Source organism: Pseudophryne corroboree, chromosome 1 (genome assembly GCF_028390025.1).
Source record: "Pseudophryne corroboree isolate aPseCor3 chromosome 1, aPseCor3.hap2, whole genome shotgun sequence".
NCBI classification, from domain to species: domain Eukaryota; kingdom Metazoa; phylum Chordata; class Amphibia; order Anura; family Myobatrachidae; genus Pseudophryne; species Pseudophryne corroboree.
This window is the reverse complement of record NC_086444.1, coordinates 236,384,546-236,408,273: the sequence shown is the minus strand read 5'-3', so window position 1 is coordinate 236,408,273 and position 23,728 is coordinate 236,384,546. Positions and strand designations below refer to the sequence as shown.

Here is a 23,728-nt window from a genome sequence, read left to right as displayed (position 1 = left end):
CTACCTCATTGCGCCTCTTTTTTTCTTCTTTGCGTCATGTGCTGTTTGGGGAGTGTTTTTTGGAAGGGCCATTCTGCGTGCCACTGCAGTGCCACTCCTAGATGGGCCAGGTGTTTGTGTCGGCCACTAGGGTCGCTTATCTTACTCACACAGCTACCTCATTGCGCCTCTTTTTTTCTTTGCGTCATGTGCTGTTTGGGGAGTGTTTTTTGGAAGGGCCATCCTGCGTGACACTGCAGTGACACTCCTAGATGGGCCAGGTGTTTGTGTCGGCCACTAGGGTCGCTTATCTTACTCACACAGCTACCTCATTGCGCCTCTTTTTTTCTTCTTTGCGTCATGTGCTGTTTGGGGAGTGTTTTTTGGAAGGGCCATCCTGCGTGACACTGCAGTGCCACTCCTAGATGGGCCAGGTGTTTGTGCCGGCCACTAGGGTCGCTTACCTTACTCACACAGCTACCTCATTGCGCTCCTTTTTTTCTTCTTTGCGTCATGTGCTGTTTGGGGAGTGTTTTTTGGAAGGGCCATCCTGCGTGACACTGCAGTGACACTCCTAGATGGGCCAGGTGTTTGTGTCGGCCACTAGGGTCGCTTATCTTACTCACACAGCTACCTCATTGCGCCTCTTTTTTTCTTTGCGTCATGTGCTGTTTGGGGAGTGTTTTTTGGAAGGGCCATCCTGCGTGCCACTGCAGTGCCACTCCTAGATGGGCCAGGTGTTTGTGTCGGCCACTAGGGTCGCTTATCTTACTCACACAGCTACCTCATTGCGCCTCTTTTTTTCTTCTTTGCGTCATGTGCTGTTTGGGGAGTGTATTTTGGAAGGGCCATCCTGCGTGACACTGCAGTGACACTCCTAGATGGGCCAGGTGTTTGTGTCGGCCACTAGGGTCGCTTATCTTACTCACACAGCTACCTCATTGCGCCTCTTTTTTTCTTCTTTGCGTCATGTGCTGTTTGGGGAGTGTTTTTTGGAAGGGCCATCCTGCGTGACACTGCAGTGCCACTCCTAGATGGGCCAGGTGTTTGTGTCGGCCACTAGGGTCGCTTAGCTTAGTCATCCAGCGACCTCGGTGCAAATTTTAGGACTAAAAATAATATTGTGAAGTGTGAGGTATTCAGAATAGACTGAAAATGAGTGGAAATTATGGTTTTTGAGGTTAATAATACTTTGGGATCAAAATGACCCCCAAATTCTATGATTTAAGCTGTTTTTTAGTGTTTTTTGAAAAAAACACCCGAATCCAAAACACACCCGAATCCGACAAAAAAAATTCGGTGAGGTTTTGCCAAAACGCGGTCGAACCCAAAACACGGCCGCTGAACCGAACCCAAAACCAAAACACAAAACCCGAAAAATTTCAAGTGCACATCTCTAGTTCTCAGTGCCATCCGGGGTGATATACTTACCTGCGGTCAAACCACACTGAGTATGCCCAACCTCGTCTGATCTTGGAAGCCAAGCACTGTGGTTCAGGTCAGTACCTGGGTGGGAGACCACCAGAGAATACCAGGTACCGCAGGTATTTTAATCCAACCCAAGGACACAGGACCCAGAACCAAACATTTGCACATTCTTTCCAGCTCAAACTTCAATAGTGAATTGGGTAGAGCCCGGAGCATTTGCTTTCCCTGTTTCTCTCTTCCTATCATATCTCTCTATTATATCACTTATTGTATTAACACTCAGGAAGAAGAGACCTACTGTCTACATCGGACATATATTTTCGCTCATTGAGCCATTACGCCAGTAGTTCCAATATTTAGACCAATTTATGCTGGTTCAGTTCAGATATTAATATTTCTTGTTACATACATTGCTATTGTCATTTTTTTTCCTTGTCGCTTTCTAGCCATTATTTTATGAGGGACATTAATAAAAGTTATATTTTAACCAAATAATCAACACCAATCATTTTCATCTCACAATTAAAGTGTGCCCCAGAATAGACACATAGGGGTAAATTTACTAAAATTCGTATTTTTCCGAATGAGGTTAAAGTTCAAACACGAATGACATTGAAAGTGTAAATTTGCAACTTTTTGAATTTATTACGACTAATTTACTAAGCTGTCGTATTCTGCATTTTCGTATTTACCGATGTCGATGTCATTCGTATTTTTTGGCAGTGTTTTACGGGAGTGAATTGTAAAACACTGCCGACTTTAACACAATGAATCTCGGCCGGATCTGTGAGATCCGTGCTGGGCTTCATTGTGCACCTTTCGTAAAAAATAAAACATTGTTAAAAATAAAAATAAAAAATGCGTGGGGTCCCCCCTCCTAAGCAAAACCAGCCTCGGGCTCTTTGAGCCGGTCCTGGTTGAAAAAATATGGGGGAAAAAATGACAGGGGTTCCCCCATATTTAATCAACCAGCACCGGGCTCTGCGCCTGGTCCTGGTTCCAAAAATACGGGGGACAAAAAGCGTAGGGGTCCCCCGTATTTCTGAAACCAGCACCGGGCTCCACTAGCCAGATACATAATGCCACAGCCGGGGGACACTTTTATATTGGTCCCTGCGGCCCTGGCATTACATACCCAACTAGTCACCCCTGGCCGGGGTACCCTGGAGGAGTGGGAACCCCTTAAATCAAGGGGTCCCCCCCTCCAGCCACCCAAGGGCCAGGGTTGAAGCCTGAGGCTGTCCCCCCCCATCCAAGGGCGGCAGAAGGGGGGCTGATAGCCTTTTTGTCAAAATGTGAATATTGTTTTTAGTAGCAGTACTACAAGTCCCAGCAAGCCTCCCCCACAAGCTGGTACTTGGAGAACCACAAGTACCAGCATGCGGAGGAAAACCGGACCCGCTGGTACCTGTAGTACTACTACTAAAAAAATACCCCAATAAAAACAGGAGACACACACCTTGAAAGTAAAAGTTTAATACATACATCCACACCTCCAAACATACATGCTTACCTATGTTCACACGAGGGTCGGTCCTCTTCTCCATGTAGAATCCATGGGGTACCTGTGGGAAAAATTATACTCACATAATCCAGTGTAGATCGGTCCTCTTCTGTTCTTTTTGTAATCCACGTACTTTGCAAAATAAAAAAACGGACACCCGACCACGCACTGAAAGGGGCCCCATGTTTTCACATGGGACCCCTTTCCCCGACTGCCAGGAACCCCCCTTGACTTCTGTCTAAGACGGTTCCTTCAGCCAATCAGGGAGCACCACGTCGTGGCACCCTCCTGATTGGCTGTGTGCTCCTGTAGTGTCTGTCAGGCAGTACACGGCAGTGATACAATGTAGCGCCTATGCGCTCCATTGTAACCAATGGTGGGAACTTTGTGGTCAGCGGTGAGGTTACTTTCGGTCATTGTATAACTGCCGTGTGCTGCCTGACAGACACTACAGGAGCACACAGCCAATCAGGAGGGTGCCACGATGTGGCGCTCCCTGATTGGCTGAAGGAACCCTCTTAGACAGAAGTCAGGGGGGGTTCCTGGCAGTCGGGGAAAGGGGTCCCATGTGAAAACACGGGGCCCCTTTCAGTGCGTGGTCGGTGTCCGTTTTTTTATTTTGTAAAGTACGTGGATTACAAAAAGAACAGAAGAGGACCGATCTACACTGGATTATGTGAGTATAATTTTTCCCACAGGTACCCCATGGATTCTACATGGAGAAGAGGACCGACCCTCGTGTGAACATAGGTAAGTATGTATGTTTGGAGGTGTGGATGTATGTATTAAACTTTTACTTTCAAGGTGTGTGTCTCCTGTTTTTATTGGGGTATTTTTTTAGTAGTAGTACTACAGGTACCAGCGGGCCCGGTTTTCCTCTGCATGCTGGTACTTGTGGTTCTCCAAGTACCAGCTTGCTGGGGAGGCTTGCTGGGACTTGTAGTACTGCTACTAAAAACAATATTCACATTTTGACAAAAAGGCTATCAGCCCCCCATCCGCCGCCCTTGGATGGGGGGGACAGCCTCGGGCTTCACCCCTGGCCCTTGGGTGGCTGGAGGGGGGACCCCTTGATTTAAGGGGTTCCCACTCCTCCAATGTACCCCGGCCAGGGGTGACTAGTTGGGTATGTAATGCCAGGGCCGCAGGGACCAATATAAAAGTGTCCCCCGGCTGTGGCATTATGTATCTGGCTAGTGGAGCCCGGTGCTGGTTTCAGAAATACGGGGGACCCCTACGCTTTTTGTCCCCCGTATTTTTGGAACCAGGACCAGGCGCAGAGCCCGGTGCTGGTTGATTAAATATGGGGGAACCCCTGTCATTTTTCCCCCCATATTTTTTCAACCAGGACCGGCTCAAAGAGCCCGAGGCTGGTTTTGCTTAGGAGTGGGGACCCTACGCATTTTTTTTCAACAAATTTAACACTTTCCCACCCCTTCCCACTGATAAACATGCACGGATTTCATGGATCCGTGCATGCCTATCAGAACACGGTAAAAAAAAGCAGGTCTGTTTTATTTTAGCACTTTTTTACGATTTGTATTTTTTCACGGCAGTGTTTGGCTATTGCCGGCAGTGTTTGTGAATTACACTTTTTAGTAAATTACCGAGTTCTACCAAATTACAGGCATATTTGACCGATGGTGTATTCATTCGTAATTTTTTTCTTTGAGTTCCAAAAAAATACGAATGCCCTCATCACTGCCGTGATTTGAGTTTAGTTAATTCCCGAGATGACACTTTGAAGAAAAAACACCATCTCGGTCAAAATCGGGAGCTTGGTAAATTTCCCTAATAGTCTTTCTTCTTTTCTCTTTTTGGTTCCGGTACTATACGGGAACCATCTCCCCATTTTCACAAGTAGTTTACTGAACTATTTTCTGGGAGCACCGCCAACCCAGCGACGAATCTTAATTATTACCAGAGTACCTGGCCATATGTTGGTTTATTTAATTTCATGTTAGAGCTACAGCTCTAACAAAATCAATTCAGACGACAATTGTGTGTATATATTGAGTGATCCTGTGCAGACTCAACCAACCGTTTCTCTACGTGCTGTCAGGCTCACCAGCGTTTTTTTTAATCAGAGTGGCTGCGAGATGTCATGCAGCCTCCCTGAAAACGTTCCCGGACGTTCCCATTCAGAATGCCCCCCCCCCAATGTCGCACAAGCCCCCCGAAGGCCGCCACTGTAAATCACACTTCAACCGCATCCTTCCTGGATGCGGCCACAATGTGTAAGTTCGCGCACGCACACTGCGGCCAGTGTGAGTGCACAGACCACTCGAATGCAGCCACTGTGTACAGACGCGCAGCTGCGTTCAGGTCTGAATTAGGCCCTTAATTTGTTCTTTCCATTGTTATTAATTAGCCGGCTTCCTGACCTCCATTTCCTTTGTTTACCAGCTTGGCCCTCTGGCCCTGACTCATGTATGCCCACTTACTCTGTGTCTATGAGATCTCACTTTTGTATGAGTATCTGATCCAACTGGTTAAGCTCTATTTTATGTATGCTACGTACTCACTATGGCTCTCAATATGTTTTCCCTGCACCCAAATTCAACTTTGACCTTAAGACAATATTGCATTTATTCTGCTACTCTCCAATTTCTACTATATTGTTAAATGCAATAAATACATAAAATAAATTATCAGTCTTACATCATTATCTTTTTAAACCGTCTCTTTTGCCAACACTATATATAGGTGGGAATCATTCCTCTGGGGCTCTGTAATGATCTCTGAGCATCAGAGGGGGGACTATGAATAGAAATGACAGCTCCTGACTGGAAGAGCATAGTGGCTATCCAATTAGCAGCTGGCTGTCACTCTGCATTCACATCATCCGACACTCAGAGATCATTACAGAGGCTGACATGGGGCAATATAGTTTTCAAGCAATTGTAAGAACTGAACTCTGTATTATAAACACTAAAATCTTAAATTTAGCAAATATTAGAGCAACACCTCAACCAAATTACTAGTGTTAATAAAAGAGATCTAAACATAAGGTAGGAAAGTGCAAAAACCTGTAATGAAAATTGCAACCTCACCCAATGTAAGTCAGCAGTTCTGACATAAATATTTAAAAGACCCTATCACGGTTATCTCAGGTTATTTTGCTCTACAACCACTTTGTATCTGCATTCCCATTCTGTACTGGCTCCCCTTTCCCTACAGAGTACTCCATGCTCTTCACACTTACCTAGAAATCCCTGCAAGTGAGCTAATCCTCTGTCCTCTACATCTCTGATCTTCTCTCCCTCTTTACTCCTGCCAGTCTACTCTGCTTTGTCAATGATTTCTGCCTCTTTTCCAAATTTACCACTCTCACCTCCAAGACTTCTCATGGGCTGTTCCCCACCACTGGAACTCACTCTCTCCCTATTAGACTTTCCATCAACAAATCTTAACACATTTTTAAAACATCCTAAAACCTATTTCTTTATCAAAGCCTAACGGCTTTCCTCCTAAACCACCCCTTCTATCTCTGCACATGTACTCACAACTATGTGTCACCCATGTAAGTATCCCCGTCAGTGCTGGATTAAGCCTTAGTGGGGCCAAGGGCACTTAAGATAAGGGGTCTTGGGGGGGGGGGGGGGGGGGGTATATTAAATAGTGCATATTTCCCAACATAACCAATTCCAAGAGGGACAAAATGCTCTCTACCTGGACTTCCCTCTTAATATATCAATGGAGACACCTGTATTGAACTATTTCATTGATTAGAAAATAAGAATTTACTTACCGATAATTCTATTTCTCATAGTCCGTAGTGGATGCTGGGAACTCCGTAAGGACCATGGGGAATAGCGGCTCCGCAGGAGACTGGGCACAAAAGTAAAGCTTTAGGACTACCTGGTGTGCACTGGCTCCTCCCCCTATGACCCTCCTCCAAGCCTCAGTTAGGATACTGTGCCCGGACGAGCGTACACAATAAGGAAGGATTTATGAATCCCGGGTAAGACTCATACCAGCCACACCGATCACACCGTACAACCTGTGATCTGAATCCAGTTAACAGCATGATAACAGAGGAGCCTCTGGAAAGATGGCTCACAACCACAATAACCCGATTTTTGTAACAATAACTATGTACAAGTATTGCAGACAATCCGCACTTGGGATGGGCGCCCAGCATCCACTACGGACTATGAGAAATAGAATTATCGGTAAGTAAATTCTTATTTTCTCTGACGTCCTAGTGGATGCTGGGAACTCCATAAGGACCATGGGGATTATACCAAAGCTCCCAAACGGGCGGGAGAGTGCGGATGACTCTGCAGCACCGAATGAGAGAACTCCAGGTCCTCCTCAGCCAGGGTATCAAATTTGTAGAATTTAGCAAACGTGTTTGCCCCTGACCAAGTAGCTGCTCGGCAAAGTTGTAAAGCCGAGACCCCTCGGGCAGCCGCCCAAGATGAGCCCCTTTCCGTGTGGAATGGGCTTTTACAGATTTTGGCTGTGGCAGGCCTGCCACAGAATGTGCAAGCTGAATTGTGCTACAAATCCAACGAGCAATAGTCTGCTTAGAAGCAGGAGCACCCAGCTTGTTGGGTGCATACAGGATAAACAGCGAGTCAGATGTTCTGACTCCAGCCGTCCTGGAAACATATATTTTCAGGGCCCTGACTACGTCCAGCAACTTGGAGTCCTCCAAGTCCCTAGTAGCCGCAGGTACCACAATAGGCTGGTTCACGTGAAACGCTGAAAACACCTTAGGGAGAAATTGAGGATGAGTCCTCAATTCCGCCCTGTCTGGAAGATCAGATAAGGGCCTTTACAGGATAAAGCCCCCAATTCTGACACGCGCCTGGCCGAGGCCAGGGCCAACAACATGACCACTTTCCATGTGAGATATTTTAACTCCACAGACTCAAGTGGGTCAAACCAATATGACTTAAGGAACCCCAAAACTACATTGAGATCCCAAGGTGCCACTGGAGGCACAAAAGGAGGCTGTATATGCAGTACCCCTTTTACAAAACGTCTGAACTTCAGGAACTGAAGTTAGTTCTTTCTGGAAGAAAATTGACAGGGCCGAAATTTGAACCTTAATGGACCCCAATTTTAGGCACATAGACACTCCTGTTTACAGGAAATGCAGGAATCGACCTAGTTGAAAATTCCTCCATCGGGGCCTTACTGGCCTCGCACCCCGCAACATATTTTCGCCAAATGCGGTGTTAATGCTTTGCGGTTACATCCTTCCTGGCTTGATCAGGGTAGGGATGACTTCATCCGGAATGCCTTTTTCCTTCAGGATCCGGCGTTAAACCGCCCTGCCGTTAAACGCAGCCGCGGTAAGTCTCGGAATAGACAGGGTCCTTGCTGGAGCAGGTCCCTTCTTAGAGGTAGAGGCCACGGGTCCTCCGTGAGCATCTCTTGAAGTTCCGGGTACCAAGTCCTTCTTAGCCAATCCGGAGCCACGAGTATAGTTCTTACTCCCCTCCGTCTTATAATTCTCAGTACTTTTGGTATGAGAGGAAGAGGAGGGAACACATACACTGACTGGTACACCCACGGTGTTACCAGAGCATCCACAGCTATTGCCTGAGGGTCCCTTGACCTGGCGCAATACCTGTCCAATTTTTTGTTTAGGCGGGACGCCATCATGTCCACCTTTGGTTTTTCCCAATGGTTTACAATCATGTGGAAGACTTCTGGGTGAAGTCCCCACTCTCCCGGGTGGAGGCCGTGCCTGCTGAGGAAGTCTGCTTCCCAGTTGTCCACTCCCGGAATGAATACTGCTGACAGTGCTATCCCATGATTTTCCGCCCAGCGAAGAATCCTTGCAGCTTCTGCCATTGACTGCTTCTTGTGCCACCCTGTCTGTTTACATGGGTGACTGCCGTGATGTTGTCCGACTGGATCAACACCGGCTGACCTTGAAGCAGAGGTCTTGCTAAGCTGAGAGCATTGTAAATGGCCATTAGCTCCAGGATATTTATGTGAAAAGATGTCTCCAGGCTTGACCATAAGCCCTGGAAATTTTTTCCCTGTGTGACTGCTCCCCAGCCTCGCAGGCTGGCATCCGTGGTCACCAGGACCCAGTCCTGAATGCCGACTCTGCGGCCCTCTAGAAGATGAGCACTCTGCAACCACCACAGGATGGACACCCTTGTCCTTGGTGACCGGGTTATCCGCTGATGCATCTTAAGATGCGACCCGGACCATTTGTCCTGCAGGTCCCACTGGAAAGTTCTTGTGTGGAATCTGCCGAATGGCTTTGCTTCGTAGGAAGCTGCCATTTTTCCCAGAACCCTTGTGCATTGATGCACTGAGACTTGGCTCGGTTTTAGGAGGTTCCTGACTAGCTCGGATAACTCCCTGGCTCTCTCCTCCGGGAGAAACACCTTTTTCTGAACTGTGTCCAGAATCATCCCTAGGAACAGAAGACGAGTCGTCGGAACCAGCTGCGATTTTGGAATATTGAGAATCCAATCGTGCTGTCGCAACACTACCTGAGATAGTGCTACACCGACCTCCAACTGTTCCCAGGATCTTACCCTTATCAGGAGATCGTCCAAGTAAGGGATAACTAAAAACTCCCTTCCTTCGAAGGAGTATCATCATTTCGGCCATTACCTTGGTAAAGACCCGGGGTGCCGTGGACCATCCAAACGGCAGCGTCTGAAACTGATAGTGACAGTTCTGTACCACAAACCTGAGGTACCCTTGGTGAGAAGGGTAAATTTGGACATGAAGGTAAGCATCCTTGATGTCCAGAGACACCATGTAGTCCCCTTCTCTTAAAATTGAACCTCTGTATGTAAGTGTTCAAAGATTTTAGATTTAAAATCGGTCTCACCGAGCCGTCCGGCTTCGGTACCACAACAGTGTGGAGTAATACCCCTTTCCCTGTTGCAGTAGGGGTACCTTAATTATCACCTGCTGGGAATACAGCTTGTGAATGGCTTCCAACACTGCCTCCCTGTCTGCTTGTAAAGCCCCAGCGTCATGCTGAGGGCTTGGCAGAGGCGGGAGAGGGCTTCTGTTCCTGGGAACTGGCTGATTTCTGCAGCCGTTTCCCTCTCCCTCTATCACGGGGCAGAAATGAGGAACCTTTTGTCCACGTGCCCTTATGGGAACGAAAGGACTGCGCCTGATAATACGGCGTCTTCTTATGTTGAGAGGCGACCTGGGGTAAAAACGTGGATTTCCCAGCTGTTGCCGTGGCCACCAGGTCTGAAAGACCGACCCCAAATAACTCCTCCCCTTTATAAGGCAATACTTCCATATGCCATTTGGAATCCACATCACCTGACCACTGTCGTGTCCATAACCCTCTTCTGGCAGAAATGGACAGCGCACTTACTCTTGATGCCAGTCGGCAAATATCCCGCTGTGCATCACCCATATATAGAAATGCATCTTTTAAATGCTCTACAGGCAATAATATACTGTCCCTATCTAGGGTATCAATATTTTCAGTCAGGGAATCCGACCACGCCAACCCAGCACTGCACATCCAGGCTGAGGCGATTGCTGGTCGCAGTATAACACCAGTATGTGTGTAAATACATTTTAGGATACCCTCCTGCTTTCTATCAGCAGGATCCTTAAGGGCGGCCATCTCAGGAGAGGGTAGAGCCCTTGTTTTGACAAGCGTGTGAGCGCTTTATCCCCCCTAGGGGGTGTTTCCCAACGCACCCTAACCTCTGGCGGGAAAGGATATATGCCAATAACTTTTTAGAAATTATCAGTTTTTTTATCGGGGAAACCCACGCTTCATCACACACCTCATTTAATTTCTCAGATTCAGGAAAACTACAGGTAGTTTTTCCTCACTGAACATAATACCCCTATTGGTGGTACTCGTATTATCAGAAATGTGTAAAACATTTTCCATTGCCTCAATCATGTAACGTGTGGCCCTACTGGAAGTCATATTTGTCTCTTCACCGTCGACACTGGAGTCAGTATCCGTGTCGGCGTCTGTATTTGCCATCTGAGGTAACGGGCGCTTTAGAGCCCCTGACGGCCTATGAGACGTCTGGACAGGCACAAGCTGAGTAGCCGGCTGTCTCATGTCAATCACTGTCTTTTGTAAAGAGCTGACACTGTCATGTAATTCCTTCCAGCAGTTCATCCAATCAGGTGTCGACCCCCTAGGGGGTGACATCCCTATTACAGGCAATTTTCTCCGCCTCCACATCATTTTCCTCCTCATACATGTCGACACAAACGTACCGACACACAGCCCACACACAGGGGATGCTCTGATAGAGGACAGGACCCCACTAGCCCTTTGGGGAGACAGAGGGAGAGTTTGCCAGCACACACCAGAGCGCTATATATATACAGGGATAACCTTATATAAGTGTTTTTCCCCTTATAGCTGCTGTATTGTTTATACAGCGCCTAATTAGTGCCCCCCTCTCTTTTTTAACCCTTTCTGTAGCATACCCTCCAACTGTACCTTTTTAATAGGTACAGTACCTTTTTTTCATGGTCTGTACCGATTTTTGGCTCTCCAAACTTCCATTGAAAGTATAGGAAAAGGGGCGTGACCACGCCCCCTTTACCCGCGGCCACGCCCCCTTTTCGGATTTATACCGATTTTTCTGTGTAAAATGTTGGAGGATATGCTGTAGTGTAGTGACTGCAGGGGAGAGCCAGGGAGCTTCCCTCCAACGGAGCTGTGAGGGAAAATGGCGCCAGTGTGCTGAGGAGATAGGCTCCGCCCCTTTCTCGGCGGCCTTTTCTCCCGTTTTTCAGTGTAATCTGGCAGGGGTTAAAATTCATCCATATAGCCCTGGGGGCTATATGTGATGTATTTTCGCCAGCCAAGGTGTTTTTATTGCTGCTCAGGGCGCCCCCCCCTAGCGCCCTGCACCCTCAGTGACCGAAGTGTGAAGTGTGCTGAGGAGCAATGGCGCACAGCTGCAGTGCTGTGCGCTACCTTGGTGAAGACAGGATGTCTTCTGCCGCCGATTTTCCGGACCTCTTCTTGCTTCTGGCTCTGTAAGGGGGCCGGCGGCGCGGCTCTGGGACCGGACTCCATGGCTGGGCCTGTGTTCGATCCCTCTGGAGCTAATGGTGTCCAGTAGCCTAAGAAGCCCAATCCACTCTGCACGCAGGTGAGTTCGCTTCTTCTCCCCTTAGTCCCTCGATGCAGTGAGCCTGTTGCCAGCAGGTCTCACTGAAAATAAAAAACCTAAAACTAAACTTTTCACTAAGCAGCTCAGGAGAGCCCCTAGTGTGCACCCTTCTCGTTCGGGCACAAAAATCTAACTGAGGCTTGGAGGAGGGTCATAGGGGGAGGAGCCAGTGCACACCAGGTAGTCCTAAAGCTTTACTTTTGTGCCCAGTCTCCTGCGGAGCCGCTATTCCCCATGGTCCTTACGGAGTTCCCAGCATCCACTAGGACGTCAGAGAAAGGTATTTCAACACAGATGATTGCAATCATAAATTAAGAGGGAAGTCCAGGTAGAGAGCAATTTGTCCCTTCTGTAAGGGGTCATGTTGGGTGGTATGGATTGTGTATATTAAATTTAAACCAATGGTTTATATTAGATTAAAACTAACAGTTTAATAATGCCTGGGCACAGTTTATAGCTTCACCCAATTGAGAGGCAACTATTCTATAAACTTTTCTTGTAGTGGGATAAAGACAGCTTAAACACCCTCTCTCTCTCTAGACCCAAATGCTCTCATAAGATAACAGGTTACACAGGACCCAGACACACAGGCAGGGGAGGAGGAGAAGCTGGGATCTATGGGTCACTTACAGTTCTCTCCCCACTCCTAGCTCTCCTCTGGTTGGGATGCTCTTGAAATCTGAGACTCCTGTGTCTCTACCTGCACTACATGCTGTCCTGCTTGCATTCTGGCTGCCTGGTTCTGTTGCTGCACAAGAGGGAGAGCTAATGATGTCAGAATGCTCTGGCCAGGGGCCCCCCTTGTCAACATCCCCTGCCGCCACCCCCCCACCCCCTCCTTAATTTGGCTATGGTCCCTGGGCCCTTCCCTATAAATTATTTTTCCCTCATGCACTTTCTACTTACTTTCACCATTCTCTCATCCCCCTTGCAATCAATGGCTCCGAAACTATTTGCTTTGCCCATCAGCTGGGGTAAAGGTTCAGCCAGCACCAATTTTCTAGCTATAGTGAAAATGTTTGCATAGTTGTGCAGTTATTGTGTTGTACTTTCTAGTTGTGCCATCAAATTCTATGTTTCTATGTTTCTATGTTACTTTTGTATGCACTTTCTACAATAATGCAGATCCCTTGCGGCGCCTTATAAATAAAATATAAAAACATTGTGGATTGTCATTGCAAAATTAGAACCCAAAGACTGTTTCACCACAGTAATGCAAATTGCAGTTTAATATTCACTTTTTTAAAATAAAAGTAATTATCAAATTGTAATATTGCACATAATGGGACTCATCTGGTGCAGGTCACAATGTCTGTTTTTAAGTGTAAAATTGATTATTTTTCACCTACACACATATAGAAAAATACATACAGTATCAGAGAGAAATCTGCAGATATACCTGTTGGGTTGCTCTACCTCATGAGCAATGGTCTGTGCTGATCAAGCTAATCATTAGACCAGACAGTTTCTAAAAAAAAAAGTTTTAAATTATAATTTATTTTAAAGAAATTGGTCTCCTCACTACCACCACCCAAAGCTGTCCCAGCTCCAGCTTCCCACCAACAGTACTTGTAGCCTAGGAAGGTGGTAGCATCTGCAGGGGGACAAGCAGCATGGGGACTCTGCCATAAGACTCACTTTCAGCACTAGGTTACTATGACAGTCTAAGCTGATGACATGACAACAGAGAAACCTAGTATGGTAAGTAACCCCCTATCATAGTGCCAACTGTATAAACACATTAAAAGAGTTACAATACTTAAGTGAACTCTGTTTTTGAGTAGTTGGATATTGTCTCATTTATTTTCATCAAAATAGATGGACTGGTACCAATTTGTTTCAACACTGGTAACTGTTCTGTACACCTCTACGTCACCTACAGTGTTTGCCTATTTATACTTACTGTAGTGGTGGAAACCTGTTGTTTGCTGTTCACCCATAGAAGCCTGGTTATCCAGATAGTCTGCCCATAGATACACTGGTAGAACAAATGTGGAATTGTGGACTGTATTTTTGCCCCAAGAGTTGCTAAAGTCAGCTGTCACTAAACATTGCTCAAATTGCAAAATATGTGGACCTGCATCTATGGCATATACTGTATATCTCTACCTTGTAGGTGATAACATCTCAAGGTGATCACCCACCAGTCTTTATAAGTACTTTCATAAGAAAGGAATTCTCTTACATTTGCTGGTTTGAGGAAATGTACTCAAAATCAGTAAAAAAAAAACCAATGGAATTATAAAATCCAACTAACATCAGTTTCAGAACCAATATTACATGAAACGTTCTCCTAAAGTAATGCTCAGCTTAGCCTCATCTATGGCTTACATTGATTGTGAGAGTGAGTGAGCAATGACACTGTCTTTATTGACTGTGGCTGTTTTGTGTATGAAGGTTTCATTACATTGTTAGATCTATAAATGCTGTATTCAGCAACTGGAAGCTGCCACATGCATCCCATTACAGGTCAAGGTGGTGTTTCCGATACCTCTCACAGAACAAAGACTTTAAGGAACCTATACATTTTTATCAGGTTTCTCAGTCTATAAATAACGTCTGAATTCTCAGTTTTCACTTCGGATTTATCAGATCTACCTTATTTCTGAAATGTTCCTTGTCATAAAGAAAAGCATTGGAAAAGAGTCTGTCCCAGCCAAGCACTTTCACCCCATTGGGAACCTATGTCACTACCTTAATGCAGTCAGGGCAACTGAGAGGGGTGGGAGCAGATATTAAGTTCCCAGACCAAATGCCACCTGTTCCCTGCTCCCCCTCTTACCTGTTAGCTACAGCAACCTTTCTCCCCAGTCTAGCACACACTGGTATATGCTGGGATGCAGGAGGGCAATGCAGTCTTCTGTGTGTGTGTGGGGGGGGGGGGGGGGGGGAAGGGAAGCAATCACACATCGTACTAAGTAGTGATAAAATTGGAGAAGTGAGCCAGTGGAGAAGTTACCCATGGCAACCAATCAGCTGCACTGTATACTTTTATAGTATGCAAATTGTAAATGTTACGTCAATTCCGATTGGTTGTCATGGGCAACTTTTCCACTGGCTCCCTTTTTCACTTTTATCACTGCTTAGTACATGTCCCCCCCTTAAGGCACCATAATAGTCCACGTTTTAAGGTTAAATTATACAGAGTAAAGCCTGTGTTTAAGCATGGGTTTCCTTAAGACCTGGATTGTTAGGGTGTTTTGAAGACCAATTTTGGGAAGTTCCTGCTGTAGCCTTTAGGCTAGAGAGGGTAATAGCTAAGGGGGTCAACCTGCAAGGGGTTAAGCTAAGCTAAGTAAATGGGCCAGACTGCAGTCACTGTTGCGAATAATGGTGACTGCAATCAGCAGAATTGGTATGCCTTATACAGGAGATATCTCTGTTAGGGAGAAATATGCTGTGCACCCTCCAACAATGCAGAGCTCACCCGTGTAAATACCCCCATCATCATTTAATTTTTGCATGTTTAATGCAAAGGGAGGCACACCTATACGCACTCAGCAATTTGGCCATGTCTGCAAATGACACTCTTGGGACAAAAATCCATATAAATTCCAAAAAAAGCCTGTTCACATCTATGCAAATATGAATGTGATAGAAGGAATTAATTTATAGTTGGACATTTTTGCACTTTGTAAATGTAACATTATATTGATTTTCTATGCTTCAGTAACAGTCTAATGATTTTACTCCGTTTGTATACTCCAATCCAAAATTTGCTGATGGTATGTAAGTGCAGGAAATAACCCATCGGTGAAGACATATGTTCCTATGTCTGCACAATACAAGCAATATGCAGCACAGGTACTGTATCTATTATCCAGAAAGTTTGGGATTTAGGGATTTCCAGATAAAGGGCTTTTTTGACTGAAAAGAGACCACCAAGCTTAAAATATATATACACATTTATATTTAAACATTATCCCTGTCTTTTTCCACACTGCTGCAGAACTCTTCCTCATTACATTATTTTCTGTCTTTCTGACAATGTGGAAGTCAGTTATGAAGAGCTAAAAATGATTGGCTATATAATGACAGCTGCTCTTTGCACAGGCTGAGGACATTGGAAGATGAAGATGCTCTTGTGGGGTAGCGCAGTAATTAAATATTCTTTTTGATAAGAGACATTATTTAAAAAAGGAAATTTAAAAAAAAAAGGTAAGAGGGACCACTTTCAGGGGTGTTCCTTGCTGTGCGGACACACGCCCATTTTAACTGCACAAAAGGTCTTTCATTTTGCAGTAGTTTTTTTTCTAATAAAAATCAGGTCTTGTTGTGTATTAATTAGAGACGAGCGGATTCGGTTCCCTGAGAACCGAACCCCCCCCCCCCCCCTTCCCTTCCGAACTTCATGCTCTGAGTCTGGCTTGGGTTTTCCCGCCCGACTCAGAAACCAGAATGAGGCAAAATGTCATCATTCCGCCGTCGGAGTCTCGCGGGATTTGGATTCCATACAAGGAGCTGCGCGTTTCCGCCATTTTCACTCCAGTCCTGGAGAGTGTAGCGAGAGGACGTGTCCATTGCCGGTGCTAGGGTGTTCGGGGCCCCCCTGCAAACTATAAATTTGCGCCCTCCCGTACTTTACAAAGGGACAGCGCACATAATGCTTATTCACACAATGCTCCCTGTAGTAGTGGGACTTACAGACGTAACGCCCCCTGCAGTAGTGATGCTTACACACGTAACGCCCCCTGTACCAGTGACGCTTACACACGCAACGACCCCTGTACCAGTGACGCTTACACACGTAACGCCCCCTGCAGTAGTGATGCTTACACACGTAATGCCCCCTATACCAGTGACGCTTGCACACGCAACAACCCCTGTACCAGTGACGCTTACACACGTAACGCCCCCTGTAGTAGTGATGCTTACACACGTAATGCCCCCTATACCAGTGACGCTTGCACACGCAACAACCCCTGTACCAGTGACGCTTACACACGTAACGCCCCCTGTAGTAGTGATGCTTACACACGTAATGCCCCCTATACCAGTGACGCTTGCACACGCAACAACCCCTGTACCAGTGACGCTTGCACACGCAACAACCCCTGTACCAGTGACGCTTACACACGTAACGCTCCCTGCAGTAGTGACGCTTACACACGTAACGCACCCTGTAGGGTTGACGCTTACACACGTAGCAGTGACGCTTACAAATGTAACGCCCCCTGCAGTAGTGACGCTGACACACGTAACGCACCCTGTAGCAGTGACGCTTGCACATGTAACGCCCCCTGTACCAGTGACGCTCACGTAATGACCCCTGTACCAGTGATGCTTACACACGCAATGCCCCATGTACCAGTGATGCTTACACATGAACGCCCCCTGTACCAGTGACGCTTGCACACGTAACGCCCCCTGTACCAGTAACACTTATACAAGACGCAACGCCCCCTGTAGCAGTAACGCTTACACACATTATGCTGCACAGTTACACATACACCACATACACATATACATACACAAACATGTACATACTGGGGGTCATTCCGAGTTGATCGCGCGTAGCAACTTTTTACTGCCTGTGCGATCAACCTGACGCCGCCTATGGGGGAGGGCTTTTTGTAATAGCAAGGCTGCGAACGCTTGTGCAGCCCTGCTATGCAAAAAATGTTTTGTGTAGAACTAGACCAAGGTAATAGTTACCCTGTGCGATCGATCCAGCGATGCAGGTCCCGGAACCTGACGTCAGACATCCGCCCTCCAAACGCCTGGACACACCTGTGTTCGCTGAACCACTCCCAGAAAAAAGTCAGTTGATGCCCTGGAATGCCTTCCTCCTGTCAGTCTTCTTGTGGGCCCACTGCGACAGCTTTCTTTGTTCGCGGCGTCGCTGCACGGCGGTGACTGTCGCCGGGCAACGACGCACCTGCGCAATGCAGCCGCCGTGCATGCGCAGTTTCCGAACCGATCGCACGGCTGCCAAGAAGTGCAGCGTGTGATCGGATCGGAATGACCCCCACTGTACACACACTACACACACACACACTCTTTCCAGCCACTTACATGAAAAAGTCTGGAAACTCGTCCTCCTGTGATGCAGGCTGCAGCCTGGCCCCGTGTAGCTCCGCCCCTTATTCCCACGAAGCTCCGCCCCCTTTTAGATACGCCCAGTGCACTGTGACTGGCTGCACTGTGAGTATGTTATGGGAGGAGGGGAGGGGGAGAGGAGGCTTCATGATGCCGGCACCGCTGCCTGTCATAGAGTTTGACAGGCACAGCAGCCAGCATCAGCAGGGCAGGGAACTCAGCACAGGGATTTAGGTAGGTGCCTCTCCCCCCTGGCACCTACCTGCACTGCATCCCTTTGCTGAGCGGTATGCGCCGAGCCTGGACGTGTTTCCTCAGTGTCTGTGCGTGAAAGTGGTGTGGCACGTGGGGTGGTCACCTGCTCTTTTGTATCATTCCAGTGGTGCTGTCTTGTGCTGCATCAGTCCAGTGGTGGTGTCTTGTGCTGCATCAGTCCAATCACAGTGGTGGTGTCCTGTGCTGCCATAAGTCCAGTGGTGGTGTCCTGTGCTGCCATAAGTCCAGTGCTGATGTATAAGTCCAGTCCAGCAGTGCTGTCTTGTGCTGTATCAGTCCAGTGGTGGTGTCTTGTGCTGCATCAGTCCAGTCACTTCAGTGGTGGTGTCCTGTGCTCATAGGCGTGCGCAGCACATTTTATTAGGGGGTGCACCATTGGAGGGGCGTGACTAGCACCGCTCGTTGGGCGTATCTAGCGCCGCCCATCAGGCATGTCTTTCGCCGCCTATTGGCATTCACTGCAAACTAAATAATATAGGAAATGTTATTAAATAGAGTACAGTGAGGGCTGGCAGATGATTATGTCAGTAATGGTGCTGGACTGGTGTGTGCTAATCCTGCCTAGCTGTGGTTCCATCCTGTCACGCCTGTTCCTCCTACAGCTGCTCCTCTTAGGTGGACGATCCTACACATAGCTTCGCAAACCCCCCTACCGCCCACAATTTCACCTCTTGTTCCTCCCCTGATGCTCCACATCACCTCATACCCTCTCCTGGTGCTCTGCTTCACCTCACATGTTCTCCAGATGCTCCGCATCACCTCTTCCTCTCCCCCGATGCTCCGCATCACCTCTCCCCCGATGCTCTTCATCACCTCTCCCTCTCCCCCGATACTCTACATCACCTCTCCCCCTCCCCTGATTCTCTGCATTACCTCTCACCCTCCCCTTATTCTTCACATTGCCTCTCACTGTCATGACAGCAATATGACAGACCTCAAACTCAGAGACACAGACAGACAGAGAGACACAGCGATAGAGATAGAGACACAGATATATAGAGACAGATAAACAGAGAGAGAGAGACACATACATAGACACAGATAGAGAGACAGGGAGACAGAAAGAGAGTTACACACAGAGAGACAGAGAGGATTTCTTTCAAATGGAAAATAAATAAAAAAATACACTGAGTTACTGCACCACACATACTGTAGCTGCGTACCACACTGCAGGATGCTGCCAGTGAGTGTCAATTCCGTCCCTGATCGAGTTCTGCTATGGCTGCCAAAAATGTGAGAAAGTTGTTTGTAGGGAGCAGACAGTTGTGCAGCAGTGTGCTTGTGCCCGGCGGTCTCACTCCCACTCGCCATGCTGGCAGGATCCCGCTCCTCTTAGGTAGGGGTATTCAGAGGTGTGGAGGGTTTCTAATTTGTCTTGTATTTCACACTTGCACCGCGCCAGGTGGCAGCCAGCATGATCAGTTTATTTTGCTATTTGTGAATGTTAACCTCAGGGCCTCCTGGTGTATGGGAGGATGCCGGACATCAGGGGGTGCCTGTGCGCACCAGGCACCCCCCGTGCGCACGCCTATGACTGTGCTGCCATAAGTTCAGTGGTGCTGCTGTATAAGTCCAGTCCAATGGTGGTGTCCTGTGCTGCATCAGTCCAGTGGTGGTGTCCTGTGCTGTCATACGTCCAGTGGTGTTGTCCTGTGCTGTCATAAGTCCAGTGGTGCTGCTGTATAAGTCCAGTCCAGTGGTGCTACCATATAAGTCTAGCAATATTGCCGTATAAGTCCAGCGGTACTGCCGTATAAGTCCAGTCCAGTGGTGCTGCTGTATAAGTCCAGCGGTACTGCCATATAAGTCCAGCAGTACTGCCGTATAAGTCTAGTGGTAGAGCTGTATAAGTCCAGCAGTACGGCCATATAAAACCAGGGGTACTGCCATATAAATCCAGCGGTAATGCCGTATAAGTCCAGTGGTACTGACGTATAAGTCCAGGGGTACTGCCGTATAAGTGCAGCGGTACTGCCATATAACTCCAGCGGTACTGCCATATAGCTCCAGCGGTACTGCCGTATAAGTCCAGTGGTGCTGTATAAGTCCAGTCCAGTGGTGGTGTCTTGTGCTGCATCAGTCCAGTCACTCCAGTGGTGAAGTCCTGTGATGCCATAAGTCCAGTGGTGCTGCTGTATAAGTCCAGTCCAGTGGTGTTGTCTTGTGCTGCATCAGTCCAGTGGTGGTGTCCTGTGCTGCCATAAGTCTAGTGGTGGTGTCCTGTGCTGCCATAAGTCCAGTGGTGCTGCTGTATAAGTCCAGTACACTGGTGCTGCCGTATAAGTCCAGTCCAGTGGTGCTGCCGTATAAGTCCAATCCAGTGGTGCTTCTGTATAAGTCCAGCGGTACTGTCATATAAGTCCAAGGGTACTGCTGTATAAGTCCATCGGTACAGCCGTATAAGTCCAGGGGTACTGCCATATAAAAGCAAAGAAGATGCTGCAATGCGTTTAGGTAGACTCTCATGAAGTGGGGCACTCAGATATACCTACAATCAAGATTCAGGATACTGAGGACTATGTACAAATAATGTCTAAAACTTAACTTTTAATAGTCTAGAATAAAGATGGAGTGACAATTTGCTCCACAACATTTTAAAAGGGCGAAATATAAACACATAACATACATAGACATAACATACTGTAGTTAAAAGTCTACACAGGTTTAATATATCGTTGTTGGCCTCAGCCAGTCATTATGCATCAATATTCAGTTGTCCATATGTGAGGAGAGAAAAGTAGACAGGCAAATTCTGCTGCCTCGCATTTGCTTCAGCATTGAATACGAGGTGAGAGATCCTTACTCACATCAGCCTGTGGAAAAGCAGAAGGATATCTGGGCTATGCAGGTAAGTGACTTCGTTTCTGCTTTCGGCTGATGGTTCAAAGGCCAGTGCAGCTGATGAGAGAACTACTTGCAACCTGGAACCCAGATACAGAATAAAAAGTGCAGATATAGTGGAGGCAGTTTAATGGATGGACTGGATAATATATAGGGTTAATAATTTCACCCGTAACTACTTAACACAAGTGGTGTGACAGTGCATTGTCTTTTTATTAAGCATAATAGAGCAGCTGCCAAAGCTAGAAACACTATTATCTTTTTAGTTCAGTAACTGAAACATTTTTAGTTACATATGTGTCAATATAGAATCTATTCCTTCTCAGTGTAGCCTTTATAATTTGGGCTTAAATAACCCGGACACTCTGAAAGGTTGTATATAGAGGAATCAAACACACATGCGATTGAACCTTAAACAGCTATTAAACTAACCATTTTCCACAATGATTGTTCTATATAACACCTTGGTATTAAACCCAAAGCACCTAACACCCTGGTCATAATACATGCTTCAATTATCGTGATCTTATGATGTCACTCTGGAATCTGACCACCTTAATAGTCCTTCTGCTGCTGTCAATCCCTTCCATCAAAGATGCATGACCTATTCTGGACAACACTTATAATGCATTCTCTTTATGTCACATGCATCACCATTTAGAACCTGCGTAGTGGGCGTCCCACCATGCGCAATCAGCGGGACAGCCTGGAGCTCCTTTGACGTACGTTTCACCATGGGGGGCTTGCTCATAAAGATGAACAGCTCACTCTCACTTCATGAGAGTCTACCTAGACGCATCGCAGCATCTTCTTTGCTTTTGCAATGTGTTCTATACTCTTAGGGAGCACCCAAGTGTCTGTATATATTCCAATTGACCAATGGGTATTTAAGCAACTCCAAAAGCCACATTTATCTATTTATGCCGTGACACATTGTTATATATACCCAAACTTGTGCGGTCAACACACTCTTCATTTTCACAGTACTGCCATATAAGTCCAGGGGTACTGCTGTATAAGTTCAGGGGTACAGCCGTATAAGTCCAGCAGTACAGACATATAAGTCCAGCGGTACTGCCGTATAAGTCCAGGGGTACTGCTGTATAAGTCCATTGGTGGTGTCATGTGTTGTATATTATTTACTCCAAATAAAGGGGTTATTAATATTTAATCCAAATAATTTTTACAGGGTTTGCCCTGTGTGGTGTAGGGGTACGCTCTCCTGTGCCGCATATTATAATAACTCCAAATAAAAGGGTTATTATCCAAAGAATTTTTACAGGCTTTGCCGTGTGTGTGTGGTTTAGGGGTATGCTCTCCTGTGCTACATATTATTATAATAACGCAAAATAAAAGGGTTATTATCTAAATAATTTTTACAGGGTTTGCCCTGTGTGGTGTAGGGGTATGCCCTCCTGTGCCGCATATTGTTTTATAACTCCCCCAAAAATAATGGAGAGCAAAAATTTGGAGGATAAAATAGGGAAAGATCAAGAACCACTTTCTCCTAGTCAAGTGGTGCTGTCAAGGCCGATGCCCAATGTCATAGCAGAGGGCATGTAAAATCCAAAAAGCCAAAGTTCAAGAAAATGACCCCAAAAAATAAATTGAAATCGTCTGAGGAAAAATGTAAACATGTCAATATGCCATTTATGACACAGAGTGGCCCTGGCCTATGTTCATGACTAGTGGTTCAGCTTCACATGACGATGGAAGCCCTTATCCTCCCGCTAGAAAAATTAAAAGAGTTAAGCTGCCAAAAGCACAGCAAAGAACTGTGCATTCTAAGATGGTATCACAAATCCCCAAGGAGAGTCCAAGTGAGTCGGCAGTTGCGATGGCTGACCTTCCCAACACTGGATGGGAAGAGGTGACTCCTTTCACCATTTGCACTTGCTGGAAGCAGCACCCACAGTCCAGTTTCTGATATTCAAATTGAAGATGTCACTGTTGAAATACACCAAAATGAGGATATGGGTGTTGCTGGCACTGAGGAGGAAGTTGACGATGAGGATTCTGATGGTGGTGTTGTTTGTTTAAATCAGGTGCCGGGGGAGACAGTTGTTGTCCGTGGAATGAATAAGCCCATTGTCATGCCTGTGCAAAATACCAAAAAAGCCACCTCTTCGGTGTGGAATTATTTCTGCACAAATGTGGCGTCAAGCCATCTGTTGCCTTTGTCAATCCATAATAAGTAGGGGTAAGGACATTAAACTTTTTTGGTGGGGGCCCAAACAAACCAATCATTTCAGCCACAGTCGTGTTGCTGTAATGATAGGTTTGTTAAAGTGTGCATGTCCTGTTTATACAAGATAATGATAAAGGTGGACAATTCCATCTTGCACCTCTTTTTCTTCTTTGCATTATGTGCTCTTTGGGGCCTAGTTTTTAAAAGTGCCATCCTGTCTGCCACTGCAGTGCCACTCCTAGATGGGCCAGGTGTTTGTACCGCCTACTTGGGTCGCTTAGCTTAGTCATCCAGCGACCTTGGTGCAACCTTTTGGCCTAAAACAATATTGGGAGGTGTGAGGCGTTCAGAATAGACTGGAAATGA

General features: G+C 46.6%; 1 pseudogene; it reads left to right on the top strand.

Moving 5' to 3' along the window:
* Positions 1 to 1,408: 1,408 nt before the first annotated feature.
* On the top strand, positions 1,409 to 1,526 carry LOC134950988 (5S ribosomal RNA; annotated as a pseudogene).
* The last annotated feature ends 22,202 nt before the right edge of the window (positions 1,527 to 23,728 follow it).